This window comes from Nicotiana sylvestris, chromosome 4 (genome assembly GCF_000393655.2).
Source record: "Nicotiana sylvestris chromosome 4, ASM39365v2, whole genome shotgun sequence".
In the NCBI taxonomy this organism is placed as follows: domain Eukaryota; kingdom Viridiplantae; phylum Streptophyta; class Magnoliopsida; order Solanales; family Solanaceae; genus Nicotiana; species Nicotiana sylvestris.
Window position 1 is genome coordinate 101,088,068 of NC_091060.1, and position 11,626 is coordinate 101,099,693.

Genomic DNA, 11,626 nt, shown 5'->3' on the forward strand with positions numbered 1-11,626 from the left:
TTTGTTTCCCCTCCTCTTTCCTTGTCGCTTGCCATTCCATCTGCAATTTCTCCCTCTGCTGCATCTTCCTCAGGTTGGTTTGACCACAATTTATTTCCATTCCACTTTATTTTATCAATGCTTTTAAAAAGTTCAAAATCAGTATCTTCCACTTGGTCATTGTCTCTGGTTATCTCCTCTTCCTGCCTTGTTATTGCATCAGTTGTATTTACTTTGTCTGCATTTTGGGCCAACTCTACATCTACCCTTGTGTCTTTTGATGGGATCTCTTGACAAGAGGTGTTTACACCTACCACACTATTAGGATAATTTTTTCGTACCCCATCGGATGTCGATTCCCCATTGCTAACATCTTTTGTTCTAAATGCTGCAAGATTAAATAACTCGGCTATATGATTCATTCCTTTTCCACCTCCAGTAGCATTACAGCTGTTACCAGCGAGTGAAGCCACAGTCGCATTATTGTTTGGATTAAAAGCATGAGCATCTGGGTTCAAATTTCCAGTTGAAGCATTATCCTTAGATACAAGATCGTTTTGACAATGTGTCTGCTCCACTACATCTAATTGATTGAATTCGTTAACTGCACCTTCTTCAACCTCCAACAGAGAAAATTTGTTTGTTGTTTGTACCTGTTGTGTTGCTTCATTATTGACCGGACTAATTTCCTTCCCAGTAGTGTCGTTTGCATAATTATTTTCGCTTTGTTTACCCTTGTTCTGTCCTCTGTTATTTCTAACTTCCTTCCATTGATGCTTGACATTACCTACGACTTTTCCACTAGTAAGAATCATCATTGGAGCATTGTGTATTTCATTTTCATTTTGATTTTAAACCACGGCTTCTTTAGCAATCTTTTGTTTGTCTTTTTTGCTTTCCATTAATTCGGGGTGAATTCTCCAACATTCAAACATGTCATGTCCTTGTATCTTGCACTCTTTGCAATACTTTGGTAGGTACTCATACCTAACAGTAACCCATTCAGTTCTAACAGTTCCTGACATTTCATTGAGGATGTCCATTCGCACCTTCGTAGGAAGATTATCTAGGAGATTAAGTAAGACCTTAACTTTGGCACAACTTGGCCTTGTCTTATTAATCGTGGCCAAATCCAGGTGAAGTGGCTTTCCCACAGCAGAAGCCAAAGAAAAAAAGCATTCTTTAACAAAGTAGGTTGGTAACAAATTTGGAAATGAAATCCACGCCATTACCTTAGGTGTTTCCTCTCCTGCTTTGAATTTAGCATCATATATCAAGGTTCTCAATTGGTATTCCTGTCCATATTTGTCTTTAACATAATACACACCCTTCGACGAAAATTCAACAAAGTCTTGCCATAACGACATTCGTATTAACACATGTCTGTCACAAAGGTAGCCTATTTTACAGTCTCCTTCAATTCCATATTGTTGCGGCACAATTCGTCTTAATTCAGCAATTTCTGGCCACCCATATGAGAATTTGCAAACTATTGCATGCTGTAAGCCTTCGATCATGTTTATTCGATCAACTTCTGCTTCAGTAAAAGAAACCATTGGTTGTCCTTGTAATATGACTACTTGACGTTGTGGTATAGGATCAATAGTAGACTGTTTTGTCGCTGATCCTTACCCTGCTGCATTGATCACAGTTGGTTTCAGAATATTCGAAAAATCTAGGGGCTTGGGTATTGATGCAATGTTGTTGGGGATGGTGGAGGTTGCTTGGGGTGGCTGACCAGCCATTGTTGCTAGCTGGTCGCCGGCCAGCTTGGCCATGACCGACCAAGAGGAAGCTGCTCTCAATGCTGTATTTCTGAAGGTCGCTCAAATGCAAGTGAACGAAACAGATCTTCCACACTCCTACAAATATGTATTTCAACCACAATCCATATAGAGATCACATCGACAATACAACAAGTCAGGCGCTGAAGATTATTGCCAAAGCACTGAGCAGTAGCAAAACTGAGTGTAGAAAAATGTCTGCTACAGTAACTTGTGGAAAAGAAATTAAGATCTATAAAAATTGTCTATAGATCTGACGTTGAAACCAATTGGATGTTATTCATAGAGAAAATATGTATCTTTTGACACCAAGTTTGGTTAAGTCCACCACCGGCCGCCGGAGTTATGACCGGAAAATGATGACGAAATTACTATTCCTTCTCTTCCTAGAGAGAATGAGGAGATGCAAGAACTAAGTATGTATACTAATTCTCGGTAATATATTGGGAAGAAGGGAAGAGGTTTTTTTTAGCATGAAAAAGGTACTTATATTAAAACATAGGTAGGGTTAATGCCCGTTAACATTGTCATTAGTACTGTTACGTGGCGCCCTCCTGAGGTTCCTTGGAAGGGCGACATAAGGCTAAGCAACCGATGTTAGTGCGGTTGCTGTCCGCCAACTAAGGTCCCCTCCGTACGCTAGACGAGATTGTTAGTGCCGTACGGGAAAACCAATGTCAAGAGCAATTACGGAAATGAAAATGAGAATTGAGAATGAAAGCAGGATTGCATTAATGAAAGCTATTACAAAAGGCTACGCGGTGTTGAGGGGGAGAGACACCAGTATAGAGAAATGTTTGCTTGCTAGAAAGTTTGATTGCTTGGTCCCTCCTAATAATGCTTAAAAAAATAATCCAAAGTTACAAAACTAGACTTAACTAAGCTAGATAAACATAATGGAAGTACATGAAATAAAACTACTCTATATTGACAGTGAAAAGGACTTAGTTTTCTACAAGGCAGAAAACAGGTCCATTGATAGAAACTTTGTCTTTCGCATCAGGATCTGCACGCGCAGTGCGGTCGGCGCGCGCGGCGTTGTTGGCATCATCATGAACTGTACGCCTAGCATTGTCTATGAGCGTTAAGCTGTTGGCATCTGCCAACCGTTGGGCGCTGGCGTGGGCTATCGGTGGGGCGACAGAGGCACATGCACACTTGTCACTTGGCGCTGCCGAGACCACATGGCCGACCATGGCACTAGGCATTGGGAGGCTTGTCAGGGCGCCATGGGGTGCGTCTAAGGGGTCATAGGGCATGGATGGAAAGCCGCCCATGACATTCTCCCCCACCTGAGTTGGCGACGTCCTTGGAACCTTACCTGCAAGATGATGATTGATCAGGCTCTTGTTGGCTGTGAGGTCTGTTCTCCTCTATCTTGTGAGTTGTCTTTGTGAATGAAGTTCCATGTTTTTCCGAAGAGATCTCAAACGACTGACATGGAAGACTAGATGGATATTCCACCAGGCTGGGATGGTAACCTGGTATGTGGCTTTCCCAATGCGTCTTATAATGGACAGCGGCCCAATGTATTTTTGTAGTAGGCGAGGGTCATGGGTCCTCTCTGCGAACAAGTACCGCCTTGGAATTTTTAGTATCACTTTGTCTCCTGCTTGGTGTTGGACAAAGCAAAGATTCTGATCAGCGAACCTTTTCACCCGCTCTTGGGCTTTGACGAGATAGCTCCGCACTACCTGCAAATTGCGCTCCCATTCCCTCAAGAAGTTGGAAGCTTGAGGAGATTTCAGCATGGTTAATGCATTCACCATTTGCGGGAGAAATGGTTTCTGTCCGGTAATAATTTCAAAAGCGCTTTTGTTTGTACTGGGGCTCTTTTGAAAATTGAAACACAGTTGACCAGCATCCAAAAGCTTCACCCAATGCTATTGTGATCCGGTTGCAAAGTGCCGAAGATATTCCTCCAACATGTCATAGAACCGTCCCATCTGGTCATCTGATGGTGGATGGAAGTTTGACCTGTGATTCAATTTTGACCCGAAGCACTTAAAAAGATGGGTCTAGAAGTTGCTAGTGAACTGGGAGGCGCGACTACTAACGATATCTTTGGGCAGGCCCCAATATCTGACAATGTGAGAGAAGAAGAGTCGAGTTGTATCTTCTGCTGATATGTTTTGTGGGGCTGCTATGAAGGTTGTATAATTGGAAAACCGATCTATTACAACCAAGATGGATGCAAGGTTTCCGACTTTGGGAAATGTTGTGATGAGGTTAAGGGAAACACTTTCCCAAGGTCTTTCTAGGGCATGTAGTGTCTCCAGAAGTCCTGTTTGTGATGAGCGGTCTGACTTGCCCTTTTGGTCTACTTGACGAGTCTTCCCATACTGAGGAGTGCCATCAGTCATCTGAGGCCGATGATATGACTTCTGATTCTTGTTGTAAAGGGTAGCTGGAACCGTAGGTTCATGTCTTTTGACTCCCTTCTTCAGCTGCATGGCCGAGATGTTTTCAACGGCCATTTTTATGGGCATGCACGGTATGATGCGGGGCTTGGCCCCATTTTCTCTCATCATCAGGAGCATGTTGTCATATGGTACGAGTATGGTGTTGGGTTGCCTCAGAAATTCCAACCCCACTATGAGTTCAAAGTCATCTATGATTGCGACGCGTAGGTTGAATCTTCCTTCGTAAGGTCCAAGCTTCATGGGCACTTCTTTGGCTATTCCACCCACTGGCTGGGGTGGTGAGTTGATAGCCTTGACATGACCCTTACTCTTTTGTACCACTATACCGAGGCGCTTCACCTGAGTTGATGCTAAGTAGTTGTGGGTAGCACCTGTGTCGATCATTGCCCGGATGGGTTCGCCGTTAACTTTCATTTCGACGAACATTAAGGTCCTCTCTTGGGTAGGAGGAGGCCTCTCATCCGCCTTCTTTTTCCCTTTCTTGGCAATTGGGCATGAGTACTTCTTAGGGATACCAGTACTGGTTCCCGCTAAGGTATTAGGAATGGAACCAACAATTGCATTGAAGGCACCTACTTGTTTTGCTTTGCCCGAGGCATCATCTGACTCATCCTCAACAGTCTGATGAGCATTAATTTGTATCTATGGACATTCATTATTCCAATGTGTCCCACCGCAATGGCGGCATTCTAAAGGGGGTTTTCTCCCCTGATTGTTGTTGACGGATGCAGCACTATTACTGCTTGAGGAAGGAGTCCGTGATATGGTTGCAGTTCGATCTCCCCCACTTCTTCTAGGGCTACCATTGCTATGCTGGCTCCTGTTGTAATTCCCTCGGACAAGCGGCTGAGGCCTATCCTTCTGAGTTTCCATGTGATAATCCGCTAGGCATTCAACAGCTTGGATCGCCTTGGGGAGGGTATCTACCCTTTGTCTTTGCAGCTCCATACAGGCATGGGGTTTCAAACCTTCTAGGAATGTGAAGAGCTTGTCTTTTTCAACCATATCCCGTATTTTTAGCATGAGCGCGGAGAATTCCCGCATGTAATCCCGCACTGACCTGGTCTGGCGGAGTTCCTGTAGCTTTCTCCGTGCATTGTACTCCACGTTCTCGGGGAAGAACTGCAGGCGTATGGCTGCCTTCAGTTCTGCCCATGTCTTGAGAGTATCTTTCTCGGCCTTGATGTTTTCGTATTTCACTCGCCACCAGAGTTTAGCATCACCCTGAAGATACATGGCAGTAGTTTCTACCTTTTTGCTTTCTTCCAATTCGCCCTCGGCATCAAAGTATTGTTCAATATCGAAGATGAAGTTTTCCACTTCTTTGGCATCCCGAGATCCATTGTATGCCTTTGGCTCCAGAATTTTTAGCTTTTGTGGCACAAGGGCGAGGTTCACAGTACCCATGATCTGGTTTTTGCCTCCTCAAAGTATACTTTGTAGAGCGGCATTGACAACATTGAGTTGTCCTGTCAGTTGGTCTATGGTTTGCTGCATGGTAGTCACCCTGTCTGCCTCTTGTTCTCTATGGGCTAAATCCTCGGCGCGCTCCTGTTGAAGGTCCTCGAATTTGCCATAAATCTCGGCTGCCTCTATGGCTGCCGTTTGACTGTCTCCTTTAGAGTCATGACTAATGTTTGTTATGTCAACTTCGGTCTGGAGCATTCTGCGGTCCAGGTCGTCTAATCTTTGCACTAGGCTGGTTATTAGTTCAGGGACCTTATCCACGATGGGTCGTAATATGTCAACCATATCTTCGAGGGCGGCAATGCGGTCCCCATGATTCACCATGGTCAGAAATGGTGGTAATGGCAATATGTTTTCTCATCCGATGTCGAGCCTAGGCTCTGATACCAACTGTTACGCGGCGCTTTCCTGAGGTTCTTTGGAAGGGCGATGTAAGGCTAAGCAACCGATGTCAGTACGGTTGTTGTCCGCCAACTGAGGTTCCTCCGTATGCTAGACGAGATCATCAGTGTGGTACGGGAAAACCAATGTCAAGAGCAATTACGAAAAGGGAAATGAGAATTGAGAATGAAAGCTTGATTGTATTAATGAAAGCTATTACAAAAGGCTACGTAGTGTCGAGGGGGAGAGAGACCAGTACAGAGAAATGTTTGCTTGCTAGAAAGTTTGATTGCTCGATCCCCCCCTAATAATGCTTAAAAAAATAATCCAAAATTACACGACTAGACTTAACTAAGCTAGAAAAACATAATGGAAGTACATGAATTAAAAATACTCTATATTTACAGTGAAAAAGACTTAGTTTTCTACAAGGCAGAAAATAGGTCCGTTGGCAGCAACTTTGTCTTTCGCATCAGGATCTGTGCGCGCAGTGCTGTCGGCATGCGCGACACTATTTGGAGTCAGCCTGCGGCTGACCGCTGGCAAGGCATCAGGATCTGCGTGCGCGTCACTGTTGGCATCATCATGAACTGTGTGCCCAACATTGTATGTGCGCGCAGAGCTGTTGGCATCTGCCAGCCGCTGGGCGCTGGCATGGGTTATCAGTGGGGTAACAGAGGCACATGCACGCTTTCTATTGCCACTGCCGAGACCACGGGGCCGACCATGGCACTAGGCATTGGGAGGCTTACCAGGGCGCCATGGGGTGCATCCAAGGGGTCATGGGGCATGGCTTGAAAGCCGCCCATAACAATCTCCCCCACTTGAGTTAGCGATGTCCTCAGAGCCTTACCTGCAGGATGATGATTGATCAGGTTCTTGTTGGTTGTGAGGTCTGTTCCCCTCTGTCTTGTGAGTTGTCTTTATGAATGAAGTTCTATGTCTTTCTGAAGAGATCTCAGGTGACTGACATGGAAGACCGGATGGATCTTCCACCAGGCTGGGATGGCAACCTAGTATGTGGATTTCTCAATGCGTCTTTTAATGGACATGGGCCAAATGTGTTTTTGCAGTAGGCGAGGGTCATGGGTCCTCTCTACGAACAAGTACCGCCTTGGGATGTTTAGCATTACTTTGTCTCCTGCTTGGTGTTGGACAAATCAAAGATTCTGATCAGCGAACCTTTTTGCCCGCTCTTGGGCTCTGACGAGATATCTCCGCACTACCTCCAAATTGCGCTCCCATTCCCTTGAGAAGTTGGCAGCTCGAGGAAATTTCGGCATGGTTGATGCATTCACCATTTGCGGCAGAAGCGATTGTTGTCCGGTAATAATTTCAAAAGTGATTTTGTTTGTACTAGGGATCTTTTGATAATTGAAACACAGTTGATCAACATCCAAAAGCTTCACCCAATGCTGTTGTGATCCGATTGCAAAGTGCCGAAGATATTCCTCTAACATGTCATAGAACCGTCCCGTCTGGTCATCTAATGGTGGATGGAAGTTTGAGCTGTGATTCAATTTTGACCCGAAGCACTTAAAAGAGATGGATCCAGAAGTTGCTAGTAAAGCGGGAGCCGCAACCACTAACGATGTCTTTGGGCAGGCCCCAATATTTGACAATGTGCGAGAAGAAGAGTCAAGTTGTATCTTTTGCTGATATGTTTTGTGGGGATGCTATGAAGGTTGTATAATTGGAAAACCGTTCTATTACAACCAAGATGGATGCAAGGTTTCCGACTTTGGACAATCCTGTGATGAAGTTAAGGGAAACACTTTCCCAAGATCTTTCTTGGGCATGTAGTGTCTCGAGAAGTCCCGTTTGTGATGAGCGGTCTGACTTTACCTTTTGGTCTGCTTGACGAGTCTTCCCACACTGAGGAGCGCCATCAGTCATCTGAGGTAAGGGTATATGGTGTTTGTTCCTCAATTAGGTTATAGCAAGAGGCAGTAGAGAATATACCGCTAGGGTTAAGACTCCAAATAAGATTGTTGGGGTGATGGACTTGGCATTTGGGATTTAAAGCATTAATACTGTTCGTGACTACTTGAGGCAGGTCAAAAGATATTTTTTTCTAAATTCCAACCCTTATTATCCCAAATATCATTAATTGTTAACTTATCTTCATTTTGATTTAACAGTCCTGAAATATTATTACGAAGACTTTGAATGTTTGGGATCCAGTTTGAGTCCCAAACATTCATCTGGGAATTTCTATCAATTGGCCACCTAATGCCCTTATTACAAATTGTCCAACCCTTGAGGAGACTTTTCCAAGTGTTTGAAGAGCCATTAATTCTCTTACTTTTCCCATAAATACTTATAAGAGTTTTAGCCCATAGGGAGGTTGTATTAGTAAGGATCCTCAATGCCAAGCTTGTTAAGAGGGTCATGTTTTTATATTTTGCTTTCTTAATGCCCAAACCACCATTAGTCTTTGTGTTGGTAACCATATTCCATCCAATAAGGTGAATTTTTTTCTTTTCCCGCGTAGTCCCCCAAAGGAAATCTCTCTGAATTTTGTCCATTTCTTGAAGTGTTTTGGTGGAAAGTAGACTTATTTGCATTAAGTGGTTTGACAACGTATTTAAAATAGATGTCATAAGTGTGCACCTCCCCGCCATACTTAGCCACCTTGCATTCCAATTGTTTAATCTAGCACGCATTTTGTCAAGTAATGGTTGATAATCTTTGTGCTTAGGGAAGTTATTCAGCATTGGAAACCCTAAATATGTACCAAAGGTCTTGCTAATGATAATCCCAAAAGTTTAGTAGCCATGTCTTGAGTGTGTTTATTACAACTCTTAGACATGATCAATTTAGATTTTTCTTTGTTGATATTTAATCCGGATACATAACTAAAATCTTCCATACATCCGCAAATTGTATTAATTGTTTTCCTATAGCTTCACCCACAAGGGTTAGGTCATCAGCGAAAAACAAATGAGAGAAGGGGGTGACCTAGGATTAAGTTTTATAGGTACCTAACTCCTTGTATTTACTTGGTGGTTAATATTTTTAGAAAGCATATCCATACAAAGAGGTTTCTTATATAAAGGAAGAAAGACGAGGACAACTAAAAATTGTGAGAGAATATGCAACGTTTTATAAGGCCTTGGAAAAATCAAAAATAATTGTACTTCGTAATTAGTATACATCCAAAAAAATATTTGATTAATGTTATGATGGCGCGCTCTTATAGCAGTAAAAACTATTTCTATTATATTAATACATGGAAATTAAATATGATTAAGTAATAATAGTTGATTTAAATAAAGCCACAAGTATCATATATTTATTGACCAGGTGTAAACACCTGCAGGTGCGGGTAAATTTTTACCATTTTATCTCCTCCCGACTTCAAATCTATTATGTATTAGTTATAAATTGAGATGACTAAGATAATTAAGTACTGATCAGAACTCTAAAAGTTGACTATATTCTATAGAGAAAACTACCCTCTATAGCCCCTCAAACTTTTAATAGCCCGTGTTTTGTCTTACTTACAAAAAAATGGCCCTTCGGACCAAACGTATTGCATATAGTAGCCGAAAGGAATAAGCATGACAACACAAGCACCTGTAGCTCAGTGGTTAGAGCTCTTGTTTCCTAAGTTGAAGGTCGCAGGTTCGACCCTCACCTGGCACGATAGAGCAACCCTTTTTTGCCTTTTTAAATGTACTTCTGGATCTGATAAGTATTAGCTAACAATTGAATGAAATATGTAATGCATGTCATATACGAAATGTCTATTTTTGTATAATTTTTGTATAGTAACAGTCTATTTTTGTATATTTTTTGTATAATATTTTGTATAGTAATAGTCTATTTTGTATAGTGACAGTCTATTTTGTATATATTTTGTATAGTGAGAGCTAATTGTATATAAATTATATAGTGGCAGTCTATTTAATATATTTTTATATAGTGATAGTCTATTTTGTACATATTTTGTATAATGACAGTCTATTTAGTATATTTTTTATATAATGACATTGTATTGTTGTATATATTTTGTATAGTGACACTCTATTTGTATATAAATTGTATAGTGACAATCTATTTGTATATAAATTGTATAGTGACTGTCTATTTTGTATAATTTTTGTATAATACCAGTCTATTTTGTAGATATTTCAACTTTTTTCATAGTCATCTCCTCTGTTCTTCCTCTTATTGAGAAACCAGCCACCGACGTCCATGGCCTCACAGTTGCCAAAAATGGTAACAAGATCGCCGGAGTTTTAAATTTTTAGCCAAACATCTTCAAAATATTATCTACATATTTACAGAAACTATAAGAGAAAATCAGAGAAAGAAGACAAGGTTGTCTATCTCGTTGCTACACACTGCTCCTCTCGCTTTCCTCTTCTTCCCTATAGGTTGCTGCTACTGAAATATGTTGATGTACGGGAACATATTCAACTCCAAGGACACCTTTTCTTTCTCCATTTGTACAATTGTTTTGCTTTTTGTTTTTTCTGTGCTGCTGGTAACAGATGCTTGCACACACCCCTTTTTTCTTTTGTTTTGATGTTGATTTAACGGGTAAAAGTCCAGATCTTCTTAGATCTGGCCGATTCTAGGATTTTTCGGCGTTTTGCTGTTGTTTTAACGGGTAAAAGTCCAGATCTTCTGAGATCTAGGATTTTCCGGCGAGAGAATTCGTTCAGTGAAGTTTCCGGCTAGCACTTGTCATTATTTTTAGACTGTGACTTGTATGGGTCAATTTGTGGATTACCGGATAATATTTGTTTTGCCCGATAAACTATAAATGAAGTTCTCTCTATTCTATAAGTAGTATCAAAATCGTCATTGGGCCACTTCTGATAAGTAAACTTTTGGTTGACAAACTATAATCTAGTTTCTCTTTCTCTTTAATTTTTGAATGGATGGGTGATCTGTATAATTAGTCGCCATTATTTAAGCCTTAAAAATCTTCAGTTTGTCCACTTAGCAAATAATTCAGGATTTAGGCCTTTATATATCAAATATCTTAAATAAGCCATGCCTAATTAATACCAGAATGAAAGGGAAAATAAAAAAGAAAAACACGAGATGCCCTATATTATTGGAGACTCAACCAATACAACAGCAAATCAGTTGATAACTATTGGCTGGGTCGAGCAATATTAATAAAAATAACATCTGGTCAAACCCAACCATCCGCCAAAATGATACTAGCACAATATTAGTAGTACTAATTAGCACTAGAATGAATGTTATATACATAAAGGAAAAACAAAACCTTATATATTACCCATAGCTTTTCCTAATCTAGGCCTGAAAGAGACCTCTCTCTTACCTATGGCATGTCCCATGACTCACCTTAGTGTTATATATCTGGACAGGTATTATGTTGTTCATTTAATCAATCAAGTTTTCAGCGTCATGACCAGGGACGGATTTCGGCAAAATCTTATTTTTACCTCTATTCAAGTTGGTCGAAAAATTACATGGTATATATAAGGCAAAATCTTATTTTTACCTCTATATAATATCAAGTTTGCCGAAATATTACATTGTATATATAAGGTAAAATCTTATTTTACCTCTCATCTTGATATAGACTAAAATTATAGCTTATTGGTT